This window comes from Pristiophorus japonicus, chromosome 24 (genome assembly GCF_044704955.1).
Source record: "Pristiophorus japonicus isolate sPriJap1 chromosome 24, sPriJap1.hap1, whole genome shotgun sequence".
NCBI lineage: Eukaryota > Metazoa > Chordata > Chondrichthyes > Pristiophoridae > Pristiophorus > Pristiophorus japonicus.
Genome location: NC_092000.1, coordinates 3125419 through 3145049, shown reverse-complemented (window position 1 = coordinate 3145049; position 19631 = coordinate 3125419).

Below are 19631 nucleotides of genomic sequence, written 5' to 3'. Positions count from 1 at the left end.
TCCCCTGCTCTTCTGCGAAATAGTGGCAATTAGAGGACAGACAGGGCTTCGGTTTAACATTTCATCTGAAAGACGGCACCTCCGACAGTGCGGCGCTCCCTCAGTACTGCCCCTCCGACAGTGCGGCACTCCCTCAGTACTGCCCCTCCGACAGTGCGGCACTCCCTCAGTACTGCCCCTCCGACAGTGCGGCACTCCCTCAGTACTGCCCCTCCGACAGTGCGGCACTCCCTCAGTACTGCCCCTCCGACAGTGCGGCACTCCCTCAGTACTGCCCCTCCGACAGTGCGGCACTCCCTCAGTACTGCCCCTCTGACAGTGCGGCACTCCCTCAGTACTGCCCCTCCGACAGTGCAGCACTCCCTCAGCACTGCACTTGAACCCACAACCTTCTGACTCCGAGGCGAAAGTGCTGCCCACTGAGCCACATGATGGAACAGTCTTGGCCTCCTTCACGTCAGGGGCGCGTGAGACTTGTCGCTAGTTTTATCATGTCAGAATAAAAGCAGAAATTAGATTGTGGGTCATCTGTCTCTAAAGAGAAAAGTCAGGTTATTGGAATGGCACAGAAGGAGGCCATTCAGGATAGGCGCGATGGGCTGAGTGGCCTTCTGTACCATATCATTCTATGACTCTGTTGACCCTTTGAGCCTTCATCAAAACCTTGAACAGGCAGTATTTGGTCAGGTTTGGGGAAAATAAAGAGGGTAAGGGGGAGAAGGAGGGGTAACGGGGGGAGGGAGAGAATCAAGACACAAACCAATCACAGAGAGGGAGTTAATGGGCGCAATGTCCTGAAAACTGTTGAATAGGAAGCTGGGAGTCTTTTGTCGTCTGTGAGCCCGGAGCGAAGACTATTCAGTCGTGGGGAGCGACACAATGGAGGAACCGTAGAGATCACGACTGAACACGTGCCTGAATCAGAATCACCGGATGTCCACACTCACACACCCTTCCCAGCACGGGTCACTGACCAGTCATCAGGAGCAGGAACTCCCCGCTTGTTGTTCCAATCCCTCGTTTGGGCTTGTTGAGCTGAATAGCTCCCCCACCTCCCCAGACCCCAGGCCACTTTGAGATTGGCTGGCTCCCGGCATTACTGGGTGTAATGTGTGCCCCTGTGAGGATGCTCACAGGTTGGATGAGTTGGGAGTGAGCACGTGGTGTCCACTGGTACGCTCGCGGCCTTCCACCAGAGGTGGACGCCAGAGGGACTGGAGTGTATCATCACCGCCAGCAACCAAATTTTAATTTGATCATTTAAGTTTAAAGTTTAATTTGCCATGGAGGGATTTGAAAACAAAGATGAGAATTTTGAAATCGAGGCATTTTGAGGGTGCTAACAACTGAGCCACAGCTGAGGAGATTCGATTGTGGTGTGGGATTGAAGGAGCATCAAAGTGCGCTGGAATTTACAAAAGCAAAATACTGGGGATGCTGGAATCTGGAATAAAAACAGAAAATGCTGGAAATTTCAGCGGGCCAGGCAGCATCTGTGGGGAGAAAAACAGAGTTAACGTTTCGGGTCGGTGACCCTTCGTCAGAACTGGAGAGTGTTTGGAAAGAACAGATTGTTAACCAGCACTGAAAGGGGGAGGGGAAAGAGAGAACAAACGGGACTGCAGCGGTTCAAGGCGGCTCACCACCACATTCTCCGGGGGCAATTAGGGATGGGCAATAAATGCTGAGTGGCCCACATCCCGGGAAGAAATAAAACAAATTGTGTGTTCGCGGGAGAGGACGTCCCTGAGTGCGCTCCATTAGAGACTCGAGAGGGCCTCCCTCAGTCCAAGAGTCATTGATCTGATTAGTGCGAATCAGAGCAGTTATATCAGAGTTGGGCGAAGCACTGAGTGGCCTCAGGCCACAGTGCCAGGACCAGTGACAGATCAATGACTAAAGAGCGTTTCATTGGACTCAGCCGTACTGACCTGTGCAATGTATTTACTTCAGGGGCTCATTGCTTAAGAATGCACAGCAACACATTGCTATTAAGAATTAGTTGGTTTATTAGCAAAAGGTTTAACAATCACACTACACATTACCGGTTCATCCACCAGGCTCACAACCACCTGCCCTATCATGAATCCCCCGAACCCCACTGGCCGGGGTTTTATTGAGTCTTGTGAACATCACATGACTGGCTAAGCCACTCCCAACTCATCAACTATTTTAGTTGTGCACTTTAAACAAATACCCCCTGCAAGGGGGGGCACACTCCAAAATACATTTTTTCCGGTGCCCCTTTTTTTGGGGTGGGGGGTGGGGGGTTTTCGGGCACTAAAAAGAGAAATTATACAAGTGCCCCTGGCTAAAAGCGGGGCGGGAGGGGGGACTAAAACCAATATTTATCCCTCAATCAACATCACGAAAACAGATTATCTGGGTCATTATCACATTGCTGTTTGTGGGAGCTTGCTGTGTGCAAATTGGCTGCCGCGTTTCCCACATTACAACAGTGACTACACTCCAAAAGTGCTTCATTGGCTGTAATTTGGGATGTGTGGTGGTGGAGAAAGGCACTGTGTGCTGTATATCCTTTCACCAACACAGAGCGGTCTCCCAGCTATGTCCAGACTCGAACCCGCCCATCGAGATCATGTGACACATTGATAACGCTGGCAAAAGTCAACAACCCACTAAAAATGTCAACACAAGGCTGCTTTTAATTTATTAAGTGCATAAAAATCACTCTTGGTGATTAAACAGATGACTTTGTGCTAATTCACTTGAACCAAACAGCACAGCTTTGATATAAATCAGTGTTTCAGTTGCTTTCCAGAAAGGATAAAATTAATACAAATTAAAAGATTAAACTCTGAGAACATTAAAAAAAGAACTACTTTCCTGATTGCTGTGCTATTGAGTATCTATCTCGCCACCCCCCCCTAACCAGTGTCTCTGCGAACCACAGAACGTAAAACATAACATCAACCTTATGGCTTTAGCTCAACATCCCATTGGTGAAAGGATGTGAAGTGGGTGGAGTGAGACAGCCCAGATAATGCAGGCTGTGCAAAACTGGTAGATCATTCCATGCACATGAAGGTCCTTTTATGTTTCTCCTAGACATCTGTTAGCACTTAACATAAGTGTTTAGATTAGCAGGTGACTGTGATCCGGGCTCAATGGATATAAGGTGCACCATGCGAGCTGCACCCTGGGAAACGCTCTGATCCAACCAGGAACTGTTCCGTGTCAGGCGAATGCAATTCTTGGCCATTTTCTTCCCCCACCCCTTTCCGTTATTAATTTTTCTATTGTATTCCTTCTGCCCCTTTCCTTTGCTGCTGTGCACGGTAGAACATGGCATGCGATACCTTCCCAGCTCCTCTCTCAATCCCACTGTCTCGGGGTCGGCACTAAACTGAGAGCAACAGGTTTTTGTTGGGCAAGAGTTACAGAACCAAGGTGCCTGTAATGTATTTGCTTCATGGGCTCATTGCTTAGGAATTCACAGCAACACATTGCTACAAAGAACTAGCTGGTTTATTCGCAAAAGGTTTAACAATCACACTACACATTACCAGGCTCACAACCACCTGCCCCATCGTGGATCCCCTGAACCCAACTGGCCGGGGTTTTATTGAGTCTTGTGAACATCACATGACTGGCTAAGCCACTCCCAACTCATCACACCTGTGAGCATACTCACAGCTGCGTACATTAAAGCGAGTAAATGGCGAATTAAGATACAGATCAGCCATGATCTAATTGAAGAGCAGAACAGGCTCGAAGGGCTGAATGGCTTCCTCCTGTTCCCTATGGAATCATCCTTTATTTTCTGCCTTATCTCCTGAAGGCACTGACTCATGCGGGGGTTACAGTTTCACAGGGTCATATTTGAGCCTGGCCAGTGAATTCTCGGGGCAGAGGGAGGACAATGTGATCCTCCCATGGGAGAATAGCCGGTTGATATACCTCAGTTTGTGGGGCTAATATGTGAAGGACAGACCCTCCACCGAGTGAGATACAATAGGGGCGCTGGCACCCAATATATTGTACGCAAACACCAATCAGCAGCTTTGGGATTTCTATTGCATTCAGTTAATGCAATGGGCAAACACCCATCGGGAGCGCACAGGTCCAGCGAGCTATCCAATGCTGTAGCCTGCGTCCCTGGGACCAGAGTGATGCACCATGGAGTGTGGCCACAAGCAGCTAATATAGACAAGCTGCAGAGCAAGCGATCTCAGGAGGGCAACGGCACCGGTGTCGATACCTTGCCTCCGATCGGCTCCACCTCTCAGCCCTCAGGCACCCGATGGCACCAACCGCCACGAGCCTGAAAGAGCAAACCGCGCTAAGGCGCAGCCCCCAGACCCTATCGCTACCATGGCTACACCCGGGAACGAAAGGTCACCTGCAACGGTTCTCCCAAATGGGACCGGGACCAGCCAGGATCCCAAACTAGACAAGCGAGTCAGCAGTTCCCTGTGCACTGCTAGGCGACTGCTCCTCAGGAAGCAGCAGCGACCTGGGGCGGAAGGAGAGGACAGGGAGGTCACAGGCATCTGTGAACCTGCCCGATGCTAGGAGCAATGGCAAAAGCCGTGAGAGCAGGCAATTTGAGCCAACCAGGTTCCCACTGCCAGCACTGGGCACCGCGCCGCCACCAGACTACCTGGACACCATCCAGCAGTTCTGGCACTAGTTTGTCCTCAAACACTGACCCCAGCACTCACTCCAAGTATATTCCAAGTATGTACCTCACCATTCAAATGTACTTACCTCACCATGGTACCACAAATGTAATGCTGTAAATGCAAATTTTTTTTTGGACTTGAATGTATATGAATGTAATGAGCCAACAGCACAATCTGTATGTGGGGGGCGGGGCGGAGAGAATGGTGTGGTCATGGACGCCCAAACAAAAACCACCAGCAACTCTACTGCCAATGAAACACCGCCTACTTACCCAAGCTGGAAACGACCCTCCAAGGGTCAACCAGATAGAGCTAAGCCCAGAACACCGTCAATGCAAAGGCAATTTGCACTAAGGACTTGGGGGAGAATGATGTCATGTATCCCACATGTTTACTGCTTGAACTATTATAAGGTGTGCCACCAGAGGGTAATGCAGTGGGAGACTTGTAGGTTACCTGCACAGGTGTGCCTGGCCTCGTATAAAAGGCAGGCCACCAGGTGTGATCCTCACTCTGGAGTTACTTTAAATGGACTAAGGTCACTACAGTTCAAGCACAACACGTTTTCTCGTGGAGTCTTTATCAGAGCATCTGAAGATATAACAGAAAGCCCGGTGGCCGAGAGGTAAATTCTCCAACACTTGAGCTGGAGAGGTGAGGACGGGGTCAGGACAGTGCCCCATTCGGGCAGAATGAGCTCGCTCAGCTGCTGCATTGAGTGGGCCTCACTCCCCTTGTGGTTGGGAAGGGAAACATAGTTCAGATAGTATCAAAACAGATTGTGAGACCTTCTACAGGTATATAAAAAGGAAGAGAGTAACTAAAGTAAATGTTGGTCCCTTAGAGGATGGGGAATTAATAATGGGGAACAGGGAAATGGCAGAGACTTTGAACAAATATTTTGTATCGGTCTTCACAGTAGAAGACACTAAAAACATCCCAATAATGGATAATCAAGGGGCTATTGCGGGGGGGGGGAACTAAATACAATCACAATCACTAAAGGAAAAGTACTCGGTAAAAGAAGTAGCGGCAGGGATTGTGGATGCATTGGTTGTGATCTACCAAAATTCCCTGGATTCTAGGGAGGTCCCAGCACATTGGAAAACTGCAAATGTAACACCGTGTTTTAAAAAAGGAGGCAGACAAAAAGCAGGAAACTATAGACCAGTTAGCCGAACATCTGTCTTTGGGAAATTGCTGGAGTCCATTGTTAAGGAGGCAGTAGCAGGACATTTGGAAAAGTATAATTCAATCAAGCAGAGGCAGCATGGATTTATGAAGGGGAAGTCATGTTTGACAAATTTGCTGGAGCTCTTTGAGAATGTAATAAGCAGGGTGGATAAAGGGGAACCAGTGGATGTGGTGTATTGGGACTTCCAGAAGGCATTTGACAAGGTGCCACATAAAAGGTTACTGCACAAGATAAAGGTTCACAGGGTTGGAGGTAATATATTAGCATGGATAGAGGATTGGCTAACTAACAGAGAACAGAGAGTCAGGATAAATGGTTCATTCTCTGGTTGGCAACCAGTAACTAGTGGGGTGCCGCAGGGATCGGTGCTGGGACCCCAACTATTTACAATCTATATTAATGACTTGGATGAAGGGACCAAGTGTAATAAAGCCAAGTTTGCAAATGATACAAAGATGGGTGGGAAAGCAGGTTGTGAGGAGGTCACAAAAAACCTGCAAAGGAATATAGAATCCTCGAAGTTTACAGCACGGAAGGAGGCCATTTCGACCCATCATATCCGCATCGGCCGACAAAGAGCTATCCAGCCTAATCCCACTTTCCAGCTCTTGGTCCATAGCCCTGCAGGTTACAGCACTTCAAGCGCACATCCAAGTACTTGTTAAATGTGGTGAGGGTTTCTGCCTCTACCACCCAGACAATGAGTTCCAGACTCCCACCACCCTCTGCGTGAAGAAATTTCCCCTCAAATCCCCTCTAAACCTTTTACCAATTACTTTAAATTTATGCCCCCTGGTTGTTGACCCCTCTGCTTAGGGAAATAGGCCCTTTCTATCCATTATATCCAGGCCCCTCATAATTTTATACCTCAATGAGGTCTCCCCTCAGCCTCCTCTGTTCTAATGAAAACAAATCCAGCCTATCTAATCTGTCCTCACAGCTTAGATTCTCCACTCCTGGCAACATCCTCGTAAATCTTATTATGTTTGTAATGCACTTATGAATGACTCCACGAGGCAATGTGTTGTACTCGAACTGTAGTGACCTTGGTCCTTTATTCGTAACTCCAGAGTGAGGCACAAGTATGTTGGACAGCCTTTTATACTGGGCCCTGTACACCTCTGCAGGTGACCCTCAGGTCTCCCACCGCAGTGCCCTCTGGTGGACAGCCTCTGCCACAGGGGCAGGAAACCCCGGTCTCCACCAGTTGCACCCTCTAGTGGTGCCAGCATAGTATATACACAGTGTAAACCTTATTGATAGTACATCAGGTAACAAGTCTCCATCTTATGCAACTATACAGTGACTACACAGAGAGTATATCTACAGTCTGCATATATAGCATCACTCTCCCCCAAGTCCTTTGTGCCGATTACCTTTGCACCTTGGCTGTGCTTTGGCTTGGCTCTCTCCCTGGTAAGCCCCCAAGTCCTTTTGCCACAACGTTGGGTCGTGGTTATCAGTTTGGATGGTTTGATGATGCAGTGGAAGTTCCAGTGGGTTCTGGGTGTGATCTATGTGTGTGTCCATGGCTACATACATCCATTTCCCCCTGCCCCCCCCCTCCCCTCCACACCCACAGCGAGATCATGCAGCAGGCCCATTACATTAACATACAGGATCAGACACAGTGCAATTACAAAGAAAGGAAGTTACAGTTTGTAAAGTGACACCTTGGTTCAGTGACGTTTTGTGGTCGTGCATCAGGATTGGCTGGATTGCATTCATGGTTCAGTCATGGTGAGTACTGAGGTAGCAGTACAGGTATGCGAGGACGCTGGTTCCAGAGCAACCGGACGGGGTCCTAGTTGTCTGATGGTGGCGCTGCACCCGCTGCTAGCGGGGCGGGCTTGGTTCACTCACCTAGCCAGGACTCGGGGCTTTTGCCGTTGCCTAGTGGTGGGCAGAGCCACAGATGTGTGTGGCCTCCCTGTCCTCCTTTGAGGGCTGCAGAATCTTCTGCCTGCTCTCTAACGGTGTTGGGAACCTGGCTGTTCCAGGTCCCGTTTGGGGAACTCGTTGGTTCTGACCTTTCGCTCCCGGACATGGCCGAGGTAGCGACTGGGTCTGAGGGCTGCGCTGTCTCCACCCGGGTGGTGGGCAACGGCGGCCAACTGCGCGTATTGGCGCCGTTTTCGTTTCCAGGTCCGTGGCGAATAGTGCCATCGGGTGCATACAGTGTGGGATAGACCTGGGGCGGGGTATCAGGATCAGTGCCTTCACCCTCCTGAGGTTGCTGGCCTGTAACTTGTGAGGACGCTTGAGGCAGGGCATCAGGATCAGGCCCTTTACCCTTCCGAATTCGCTCGCTTGCTACTTTTGGAGACACTCTATTCCCGACATCTCGCAACAACATTTTGTTCACAATCTTAATCGGTTCATTACATTGATTGCCATGCATACAGTATCTCTTTAAATTCAGTTGGTTGCAAGTCTCCTTTAAGAGAACCCTGCTGGCTTTATCCCAATCGAATCCTTTGTTAGACACCACATGTTGGTCGCTCAGTGTTGCACCTCATGATATGGCCGCGGCCATCTTTTTTTTCCAGCCACGCTGCACCTCACTGCAGCAGGGATGCCATCTTGCCTCTGTCCTCGAGGTCGACTGCCTTGATCCTTCTCTCCTGCGATTCTTCCACAAAAACTAGAAGAGTGCCTGTAAGTGCTGAGATGAAGGGGTTGACTTATGAAGAAAGGGTGAGCAGGTTAGGCCTATATTCATTGGAGTTTAGAAGAATGAGAGGGGATCTTATTGAAATGTATAAGATTCTGAGGGGGCTGGACGGGGTAGATGCAGAGAGGATGTTTCCCCTCGTGGGGGAATCTAGAACTAGGGGGCATAGTTTCAGAATAAGGGGCTGCCCATTTAAGACGGAGATGAAGAATTTCTTTTCTCAGAGGGTTCTGAATCTGTGGAATTCTCTACCCCAGAGAGCTGTGGAGGCTGGGTCATTGAATATATTTAAGGCGGAGATAGACAGATTTTTGAGCGATAAGGGAATCAAGGGTTATGGGGAGCGGGCGGGGAAGTGGAGCTGAGTCCATGATTGGATCAGCCATGATCATATTAAATGGCGGAACAGGCTCAAGGGGCCAAATGGCCGACTCCTGCTCCTATTTCTTATGTTTTTATGTTTTGATTGGGGCCCCTCCTGGAGGTGCATACCTGTTGCTTCAGGTGAGGCCGGGACTCACAGACTCTGACAATAATCACTGGCACTGTCCAAGGTCAGCAATGACCCATTGGCTGGTGCATGGTGGCTCACCAATGCCTGTAGTGCAAACTGGCGCAATCAGGAGAGACGGAAGAAGAGAGAATTGGAGGAGAAACAAATTCATTGTTAAATGTTCAGGTTTAATTCCTCTGCCCAAAACTACAACCTTCAAACTTTTACATCAGTCACTGCCTTATCCATCTTACCTGACAGGTTCAGTGATTACTGAGTCATACAACCCTCCTGAAAACACCAGAGACAGGCGATGAAATGACCCGTTCACCAATCCCTTTATTGATTGGAGGAGATATTCCAAATCGACATTCGTGCTGGATATCAATCTGGCTACAAAACAGAAAACAGAGAGGAAGGGTTAAAGGTCGTTACTCAAATTCGCAAATCGTGGGAAGTGAAGTTTCACAAGGATCGGTGCTGGAACCAGTGTTGTTCACCATTTACACAAACAATTTGTACTCGGGAATTGGAAGTATAATTTCAAAATTTGTGGATGACTCCAAATTGAGATATAATTAATCTTGAGGAGAGCTGTGACAAAATACAGGAAGAATTAATAAACTTGGGAGGGTACCTGGGGATACAGATACACAAATCACTAAAATTAGCAACACAGGTTAATAAGACCATAAAAAAGCAAACAAAGCACTGGGGTTCATTTCTCGAGGGAGAGAATTGAAACATAGTGTTATATATGTAAACTTGTATTTACTCTGTACAACCACCAGAAGGCTCATCTCCTGGAGTCCCGAGGGATCCCATAATCCCTTGGGAGCACAGATATTTAAGTAGGCTTCACAGGTTGGAGAGGCACTCTGGAGACCTGCAATAAAAGACTAAGGTCACACTTTACTTTGAGCTCACAGTGTTCAGTCTGACTCTTTCTCCAGACACAACAACTGGCGACGAGATACAGATAACGAACCCAAAGATGCAGAGAACAGTGGGCATCCTGGAGAAATTTTCGGAGGGAGATAATTGGGAAACTTTTGTGGAGCGACTCGACCAATACTTCGTGGCCAATGAGCTAGATGGGGAAGAGAGCGCTGCCAAACGAAGGGCGATCCTCCTCACCGTCTGTGGGGCACCAACGTATGGCCTCATGAAGAATCTGCTCAATCCAGCGAAACCCACGGAGAAATCGTACGACAATTTGTGCACACTGGTCCGAGAGCATTTGAACCCGAAGGAAAGCATTCTGATGGCGAGATACCGGTTCTACACCTACAAAAGGTCTGAAGGCCAGGAAGTGGCGAGTTATGTCGCCGAGCTAAGACGTCTTGCAGGACATTGCAAATTTGAAAGACATTTGGAGCACATGCTCAGAGACTTTTTTGTATTTGGCACTGGCCACGAAACCATACTTCGCAAACTTTTGACTGTAGAGACCCCAACCTTGAGTAAGGCCATAGTGATAGCCCAGGCGTTCATTGCCACCAGTGACAATACAAAGCAAATCTCTCAGCACACAAGTGCTGCTACAAGTACTGTGAACAAAGTGATGTTGTTTTCAAATCGTAACGTACAAGGCAGGTCACACATACCTGCAGCTGCACGTCCGCAGATGTCTCAGAGTCCACCATCAAGTGTGATGAATGCAAGGCCATTAACACCTTGTTGGCACTGCGGGGGTGATCATCATTTCCATTCATGCCGATTCAAAGAGTACATTTGCAAGGGCTGTGGAACAATGGGACACCTCCAACGAGTGTGCAGGCGAGCTGCAAAGCCTGTTAAACCTGCAAACCACCATGTTGCAGAGGAGGACAGATCCACGGAGGATCACGATGAACCAGAGTCTCAGATCGAGGAGGCAGAGGTACATAGGGTGTACAAATTCACCACGAATTGTCCCCCGATAATGCTGAATGTTGAACTAAATGGACTCCCGGTGTCAATGGAGCTGGACACGGATGCGAGCTAGTCCGTCATGGGCAAAAAGACTTTCGAAAGGTTGTGGTGCCTCAAGGCCTCAAGGCCAGTCTTAACTCCAGTTCGCACAAAACTAAGAACTTACACTAAAGAACTGATTCCTGTAATTGGCAGTGCTACTGTAAAGGTCTCCTACGATGGAGCGGTGCACAAGCTACCACTCTGGGTGGTACCGGGTGATGGTCTCACGCTGCTCAGCAGGAGCTGGCTGGGAAAGATACGCTGGAACTGGAACGACATCTGAGCGCAATCGCCCGCTGACGACACCTCGTGTGCCCAGGTCTTAAACAAATTTCCTTCGCTGTTCGAACCAGACATCGGGAAATTCCAAGGAGCAAAATTGCAGATTCACCTAATTCCGGGGGCGCGACCCATCCTTCACAAGGCGAGAGCAGTACCGTACATGATGAGAGAAAGGGTAGAGATCGATCTAGACCGGCTGCAAAGAGAGGGCATAATTTCCCCGATCGAGTTCAACGAGTGGGCCAGTCCTATCGTCCCACTCCTCAAGGGAGACGTCACCATCAGAATCTGTGGCGATTACAAAGTAACTATCAATCATTTCTCCCTGCAGGACAAATACCCACTACCAAAGACCGACGACCTCTTTGCAACGCTGGCGGGAGGAAAGACATTCATGAAGCTGGATCTGACGTCAGCCTATATGACGCAGGAACTGGAGGAATCATCAAAGGCCCTCACCTGCATCAACACGCACAAAGGTCTTTTTGTTTATAACAGATGCCAGTTTGGAATCCAATCGGCGGCGGCGATATTCCAGAGAAACATGGAAAGCTTACTGAAGTCGGTCCCGCACACCGTGGTCTTCCAGAACGACATCTTGGTCACAGGTCAGAACACAGTCGAGCATCTGCAGAACCTGGAGGAGGTTCTTAGTCGACTTAACCGCATGGGGCTCAGGTTAAAACATTCGAAGTGCATTTTCCTGGCACCTGAAGTGGAGTTCCTGGGAAGGAGAATTGCGGCGGACGGCATCAGGCCCACCAACGCGAAGATGGAGGCAATCGAGAACGCACCGAGGCCACAGAACGTGACGGAGCTGCGGTTATTTCTGGGACTCCTGAACTACTTTGGTAACTTCTTACCGGGTCTCAGCACACTGTTAGAACCACTACATGTCTTACTACGCAAAGAGGATGAATGTGTTTGGGGCAAAAGCCAAGAAAATGCCTTTGTAAAAGCTAGAAAATTGTTATGCTCAAACAAATTGCTTGTGTTGTATGATCCATGTAAGCGTTTGGTACTAGCATGTGATGTGTCGGCATTTCAGAAGGCGTTCGACAAGGTCCCACACAAGAGATTGATGTGCAAAGTTAGAGCACATGGGATTGGGGGTAGTGTACTGACATGGATTGAGAACTGGTTGTCAGACAGGAAGCAAAGAGTAGGAGTAAATGGGTACTTTTCAGAATGGCAGGCAGTGACTAGTGGGGTACCGCAAGGTTCTGTGCTGGGGCCCCAGCTGTTTACACTGTACATTAATGATTTAGATGAGGGGATTAAATGTAGTATCTCCAAATTTGCGGATGACACTAAGTTGGGTGGCAGTGTGAGCTGCGAGGAGGATGCTGTGAGGCTGCAGAGCGACTTGGATAGGTTAGGTGAGTGGGCAAATGCATGGCAGATGAAGTATAATGTGGATAAATGTGAGGTTATCCACTTTGGTGGTAAAAACAGAGAGACAGACTATTATCTGAATGGTGACAGATTAGGAAAAGGGGAGGTGCAAAGAGACCTGGGTGTCATGGTACATGCAGGTGCAGCAGGCGGTTAAGAAAGCAAATGGCATGTTGGCCTTCATAGCAAGGGGATTTGAGTACAGGGGCAGGGAGGTGTTGCTACAGTTGTACAGGGCATTGGTGAGGCCACACCTGGAGTATTGTGTACAGTTTTGGTCTCCTAACCTGAGGAAGGACATTCTTGCTATTGAGGGAGTGCAGCGAAGGTTCACCAGACTGATTCCCGGGATGGCGGGACTGACCTATCAAGAAAGACTGGATCAACTGGGCTTGTGTTCACTGGAGTTCAGAAGAATGAGAGGGGACCTCATAGAAACATTTAAAATTCTGACGGGGTTAGACAGGTTAGATGCAGGAAGAATGTTCCCAATGTTGGGGAAGTCCAGAACCAGAGGTCACAGTCTAAGGATAAGGGGTAAGCCATTTAGGACCGAGATGCGGAGGAACTTCTTCACCCAGAGAGTGGTGAACCTGTGGAATTCTCTACCACAGAAAGTTGTTGAGGCCAATTCACTAAATATATTCAAAAAGGAGTTAGATGAGGTCCTTACTACTAGGGGGATGAAGGGGTATGGCGAGAAAGCAGGAATGGGGTACTGAAGTTGAATGTTCAGCCATGAACTCATTGAATGGTGGTGCAGGCTAGAAGGGCCGAATGGCCTACTCCTGCACCTATTTTCTATGTTTCTATGTTTCTATATGGCGTCGGGTGTGTATTGCAACAAGCTAATGATTTCGGGAAACTGCAACCGGTTGCCTATGCATCCAGGAGTCTGTCTAAGGCTGAGAGAGCCTACGGCATGATTGAGAAAGAATCATTAGCGTGTATCTATGGGGCAAAGAAAATGCATCAATACCTGTTTGGGCTGAAATTCGAATTGGAAACTGACCATAAGTCACTTATATCCCTGTTCTCCGAGAGTAAAGGGATAAATACCAACACATTTGTACGCATCCAGAGATGGGCGCTCACGTTATCCGCATTCAACTACGCCATCCGCCACAGGCCAGGCACAGAAAACTGTGCCGATGCTCTCAGTAGGCTGCCATTGCCCACCATGGGGGTGGAAATGGCGCAGCCATGGTTATGGAAGTATTTGAGAGTGAGCAATTACCCGTCACTGCCCAGCAAATCAAAACCTGGACAAGCCAGGACCCCTTATTATCTCTAGTCAAAAGCTGTGTGCTTCACGGGAGCTGGTCCAGTGTCCCAATGGAAATGCAGGAAGAGATAAAGCTGTTCCAGCGGCGCAAAGATGAAATGTCTATACACTGCCTTCTGTGGGGCAATCGTGTAGTGGTCCCCAAGAAGGGCAGAGACACCTTCATCAATGACCTCCACAGTATCCACCCAGGCATCGTAATGATGAAAGCGATAGCCAGATCCCACGTGTGGTGGCTCGGTATCGATGCGGACTTACAGTCCTGCATTCACAGATGTAATACATGCTCGCAGTTGAGCAATGTACCCAGGGAGGCGCCACTAAGTTTATGGTCTTGGCCCTCCAAACCGTGGTCTAGGGTACACATCGACTATGCAGGCCCGTTCTTGGGTAAAATGTTCCTTGTGGATTGAATGTGAGACAATGTCGACTGGCATGTCCGCTGCCACTACTGAAAGCCTGAGGGCCATGTTTACCACACACGGCCTACCCGATGCCCTGGTGAGCGACAATGGGCCATGCTTTACCAGTGCTGAGTTCAAAGAATTCATGATCCGTAACGGGATCAGACATGTCACATCTGCCCCTTTTAAACCAGCGTCCAATGGTCAGGCAGAAAAAGCAGTGCAAACCATCAAGCAAAGCTTGAAGAGGATAACTGAAGACTCACTGCAGACTCGCCTATCCCGAGTCCTGCTTAGCTACCGCACGAAACTGCACTCACTCACTGGGATCCCACCTGCTGAACTGCTCATCAAAAGAGCACTTAAGGCAAGGCTCTCGTTAGTCCACCCTGATCTACATGAACAGGTAGAGAGCAGGCGGCTTCAACAAAGTGCATACCATGATAGCGCAAATGTGTCACACGAGATTGAACTCAATGATCCTGTATTTGTATTAAATTATGGGCAAGGTCCCAAGTGGCTTCCTGGCACTGTCGTGGCCAAAGAAGGGAGCAGGGTGTTTCGGGTCAAACTTTCAAATGGACTCATTCACCGGAAACACTTAGACCAAATCAAACTCAGATTCACGGACTATCCTGAGCAAGCCACCTTGGACCCGACCTTTTTTGATCCCCCAACACACACTCCAGTGGCAACCGACACCACGGTTGACCACGAAGCAGAACCCATCATCCACAGCAGCCCTGCAGGGCCCAACACACCAGGCAGCCCAGCAAGGCCAGCTGCACAGCAGCCCGGCCCAACAAATGATTCAACAGCACCAGCTTTCACACCGAGACACTCAACCAGGGCAAGAAGGGCCCCAGATCGACTCACATTGTAAATAGTTACACTATTGACTTTGGGGGCGGGGTGGGAAGGGTGGGGGGAATGTTGTTATATATGTAAACTTGTATTTACTCTGTACAACCACCAGAGGGCTCATCCCCGGGAGTCCCGAGGGATCCCGTAATCCCTTGGGAGCACAGGTATTTAAGGAGGCTTCACAGGTTGGAGAGGCACTCTGGAGACCTGCAGTAAAAGACTAAGGTCACACTTTACTTTGAGCTCACAGTGTTCAGTCTGACTCTTTCTCCATATACAACACATAGGGAAGTTATGTTAAACTTGTATAGAACCTTGATTAGACCACACTTAGAGTACTATGCACAGTTGAGGGTGGATAAATAGTAGCACTGGAGAGGATGCAGAGAATATTTACAAGGATGATAGCAGAAATGCGAGTGTATACATATCAGGAAAGGATGAACAGGCTGGGTTCTTTTCTCTTGAAAAGAGAAGGCTGAGGGGTGACCTAATAGAGGTCTTTAAAATGATGAAAGGTTTTGATCGAGTGGATACAGAGAGAGTGTTTTCACTTGTGGGGAAGAGCATAACTAGAGGCCATCAATATAAGATAGTGACCAAAAAATCCAATAGGGAATTCAGAAGAAACTTCTTTACCCAGAGAGTGGTGAGAATGTGGAACTCGCTGCCACAGGGAGGGGTTGAGGCGAATAGTATCGATGCATTTAAGGTGAGGCTGGACAAGCGTATGGGGGAGAAGGGAATAGAGGGTTATGCTGATAGATTTAGATGAGGAAAGATGGGAGGAGGCTCGAGTGGAGCATAAACGCCGGCATGGACTGGTTGGGCCGAATAGCCTGTTCCTGAGTCCTATATCCTATGTACTGAATCTTGGTTAGACCACACTTGGAGCACTGCAAACAGTTCTGGTCTCTATATTACAAAAAGGGTATAGAGGCACTGGAGAGGGTGCAAAAAAGATTTACGAGAATGTTACCAGAACTGAGAGGTTATACCTATCAGAAAAGATCGAACAGGCTGGGGATCTTTTATTTGGAAAGGCTGAGGAGTGACTTGATCGAGATTTTTAAGATTATGAAAGGGTTTGATAAGGTAGATGTAGAGCGGATGTATCCACCTGCAGGTGAGACCAGAACTGGGAGCCATAATACAGGATAGTCACTAATAAATACAAGTGAAATTCAAGTGAAACTTCTTTACCCAGAGAGTGGTGAGAATGTGGAACTCACGACCACAGGGAGGGGTTGAGGCAAATAGCAGGGATGCATTTAAGAGGAAGCTAGATAAACACATGAGGGAGAAAGGAACTGAACAATATATTGTTGGGGTTCGATAAAGAAGGGCGGAAGGAGGTCTGTGTGGAGTGTAAACACGGACGTAGACCTGTTGGGCCAAATGGCCTGTTTGTGTGCTGTAAATACTGTGTCATTCCATGTGATGCTGCCATTGTCCCATGCTCCTCAGTGGGGCTCAGTTTGAACCAATAAAGTGGCACTGGCTGTAAGACAAAGCCAACGGTACAAAATCACCACTGCTACTGCCTTCCTCTTGATACAAATCCTCGTCAATTAAATGTGAGATATTATACCATAACCTGGATTTACTGATCAGTGAAACAAAATTGTGTCCATTGGTGCTTGCAGGTCGCGGTTGGCATCAAGTGAACTGGCGGGCACTGTGTGACCTCATTCTCATCCATGGCCTGTGAAGATAGCCAAGCTGTCGAATCAGCCCTCCCCACCGATCCTGCAGCAGCCTGGACCTGCGGATGTGCGGATTTGCAGGGCAGGAGCAGAGGCGCCCGCAGCTCCTCCGATCTCCTGGCCAGCTGACCAAAGCCAGTAAGTGCAAGAGTGAAATGAAGCCGGAAATTGAAGAGCGGCCCCCTCAGAGGATGAAAGGGTGCTACCACTCTGGATTCAGTGGCTTCATGAAATCTTACAGAACAGGAGGAGATCATTCGGCCCATCATGCCTGTGCCGGCTTTTTGAAAGAGCGATCCGATTAGTCCCACTCCCACCAGCTTTTTCCCCATGGTCCTGTAAATGTTTCCTGTTGAAGTATTTATCCAATTCCTGACTGTTACCATTGAATCAGCTTCTGCCGCCCTTCCAGGCAGTGGATTCTAGATGATCACAACTCACTGCGGAAAACACATTCTCATCATCTCCCCTCTGGTTCATTTGCCAGTCGCCATAAATCTGTGTCCCCTGGTTACGGACCCTCCTTATCAAAACACTGGAAACAGATACTCCTTATTTACTCTTATCAAAACCCTTCTTGATTTTGAACACCTCCATTAAATCTCTGCTTAACCTTCTCTGCTTGAAAGAGAACAATCCCAGCTTCTCTGACCTCTCCACGTAACCGAAGTCCTCTATCCTGTCTGCTCTGATTCTTTCCACCTCGGAGTTTCCAACACCACCAAAACAAATGAATTGGTCATTCATCTCTGCTGTTGTGGGATCTATGACAGCTGTATCACAGTGCAGCACTCCCTCAGCACTGCCTCTCCGACAGTGCACTGCCCCTCCGACAGTGCAGTGCTCCTTAAGCACTGTCCCTCCGACAGTGCGGCACTCCCTCAGCACTGCCTCTCCAACAGTGCACTGCCCCTCCGACAGTGCAGTGCTCCCTCAGCACTGCCTCTCCGACAGTGCACTGCCCCTCCGACGGTGTAGTGCTCCCGAAGCACTGCCCCTCCAACAGTGCGGCGCTCCCTCAGTACTGCCCCTCCGCCAGTGCGGCGCTCCCTCAGTACTGCCCCTCCGACAGTGCGGCGCTCCCTCAGTACTGCCCCTCCGCCAGTGCGGCGCTCCCTCAGTACTGCCCCTCCGACAGTGCGGCGCTCCCTCAGTACTGCCCCTCCGCCAGTGCGGCGCTCCCTCAGTACTGCCCCTCCGCCTGTGCGGCGCTCCCTCAGTACTGCCCCTCCGACAGTGCGGCGCTCCCTCAGTACTGCCCTTCCGACAGTGCGGCGCTCCCTCAGAACTGCCCCTCCGACAGTGCGGCACTCCCTCAGTACTGCCACTCCGACTGTACGGTGCTCCCTCAGTACTGCCCCTCCGACAGTGCGGCGCTCCCTCAGTACTGCCCCTCCGACAGTGTGGCGCTCCCTCAGTACTGCCCCTCTGACAGTGCGGAGCTCCCTCAGTACTGCCCCTCCGACAGCGCGGCGCTCTCTCAGTACTACCCCTCCGACAGTGTGGTGCTCCCTCAGTAGTGCCCCTCCGACAGTGCGGCACCCGCTCAGTACTACCCCTCCGACAGTGCGGCACTCCCTCAGTAATGCACCGGAGTGTCAGCCTAGATTTATGTGCTCAAGTCCCTGGAGTGGGACTTGAACCCACAACCTTCTGACTCGGAGTTGAGAGTGCTGCCCACTGAGCCACCGTCAACATGTACTTTATGAGGCGACACTGCAAAATACTTCATCGGCTGGAAAGAGGGCTTTGGGAGGGGATGAGGGTGGGGGGAATGGCGCTGCAGAAATGGGAGATCATGTGTGTTTGGTGATATTTTGGTGCAAGATGAAATGACTTTCGGATGAGACATTAAACCGAGGCCCTGTCTGCCCTCTCAAGTGGACGTAACAGATCCCACGGCACTATTTCAAAGAAGAGCAGGGGGGAGTTCTCCATGGTGACCTGGGGCCAATATTTACCATTCAATCCAAAAACAGATGATCTGGTCATTAACACATTGCTCTTTGTGGGAGCTTGCTGTGCGCAAATTGGCTGCCGCGTTTCCTACATTACAACAGTGACTACACTCCAAAAGTACTTCAATGCCTGTAAAGTGCTTTGGGACGTCTGGTGGTTGAGAGGAGCGATGTGCTGTATATCCCATGTAAACCTATAAATTATATCCCATGTAAACCTATAAATTATATCCCATGTAAACCTATAAATTATATCCCATGTAATCCTATAAATTCTATCCCATGTAATCCTATAAATTATATCCCATGTAATCCTATAAATTATATCCCATGTAAACCTATAAATTCTATCCCATGTAAACCTATAAATTATATCCCATGTAATCCTATAAATTATATCCCATGTAATCCTATAAATTATATCCCATGTAAACCTATAAATTATATCCCATGTAAACCTATAAATTATATCCCATGTAAACCTATAAATTATATCCCATGTAAACCTATAAATTATATCCCATGTAAACCTATAAATTATATCCCATGTAATGCTATACATTCTATCCCATGTAAACCTATAAATTATATCCCATGTAATCCTATAAATTCTATCCCATGTAAACCTATAAATTATAACCCATGTAAACCTATAAATTATACCCCATGTAAACCTATAAATTATATCCCATGTAATCCTATAAATTCTATCCCATGTAATGCTATACATTCTATCCCATGTAAACCTATAAATTATATCCCATGTAATCCTA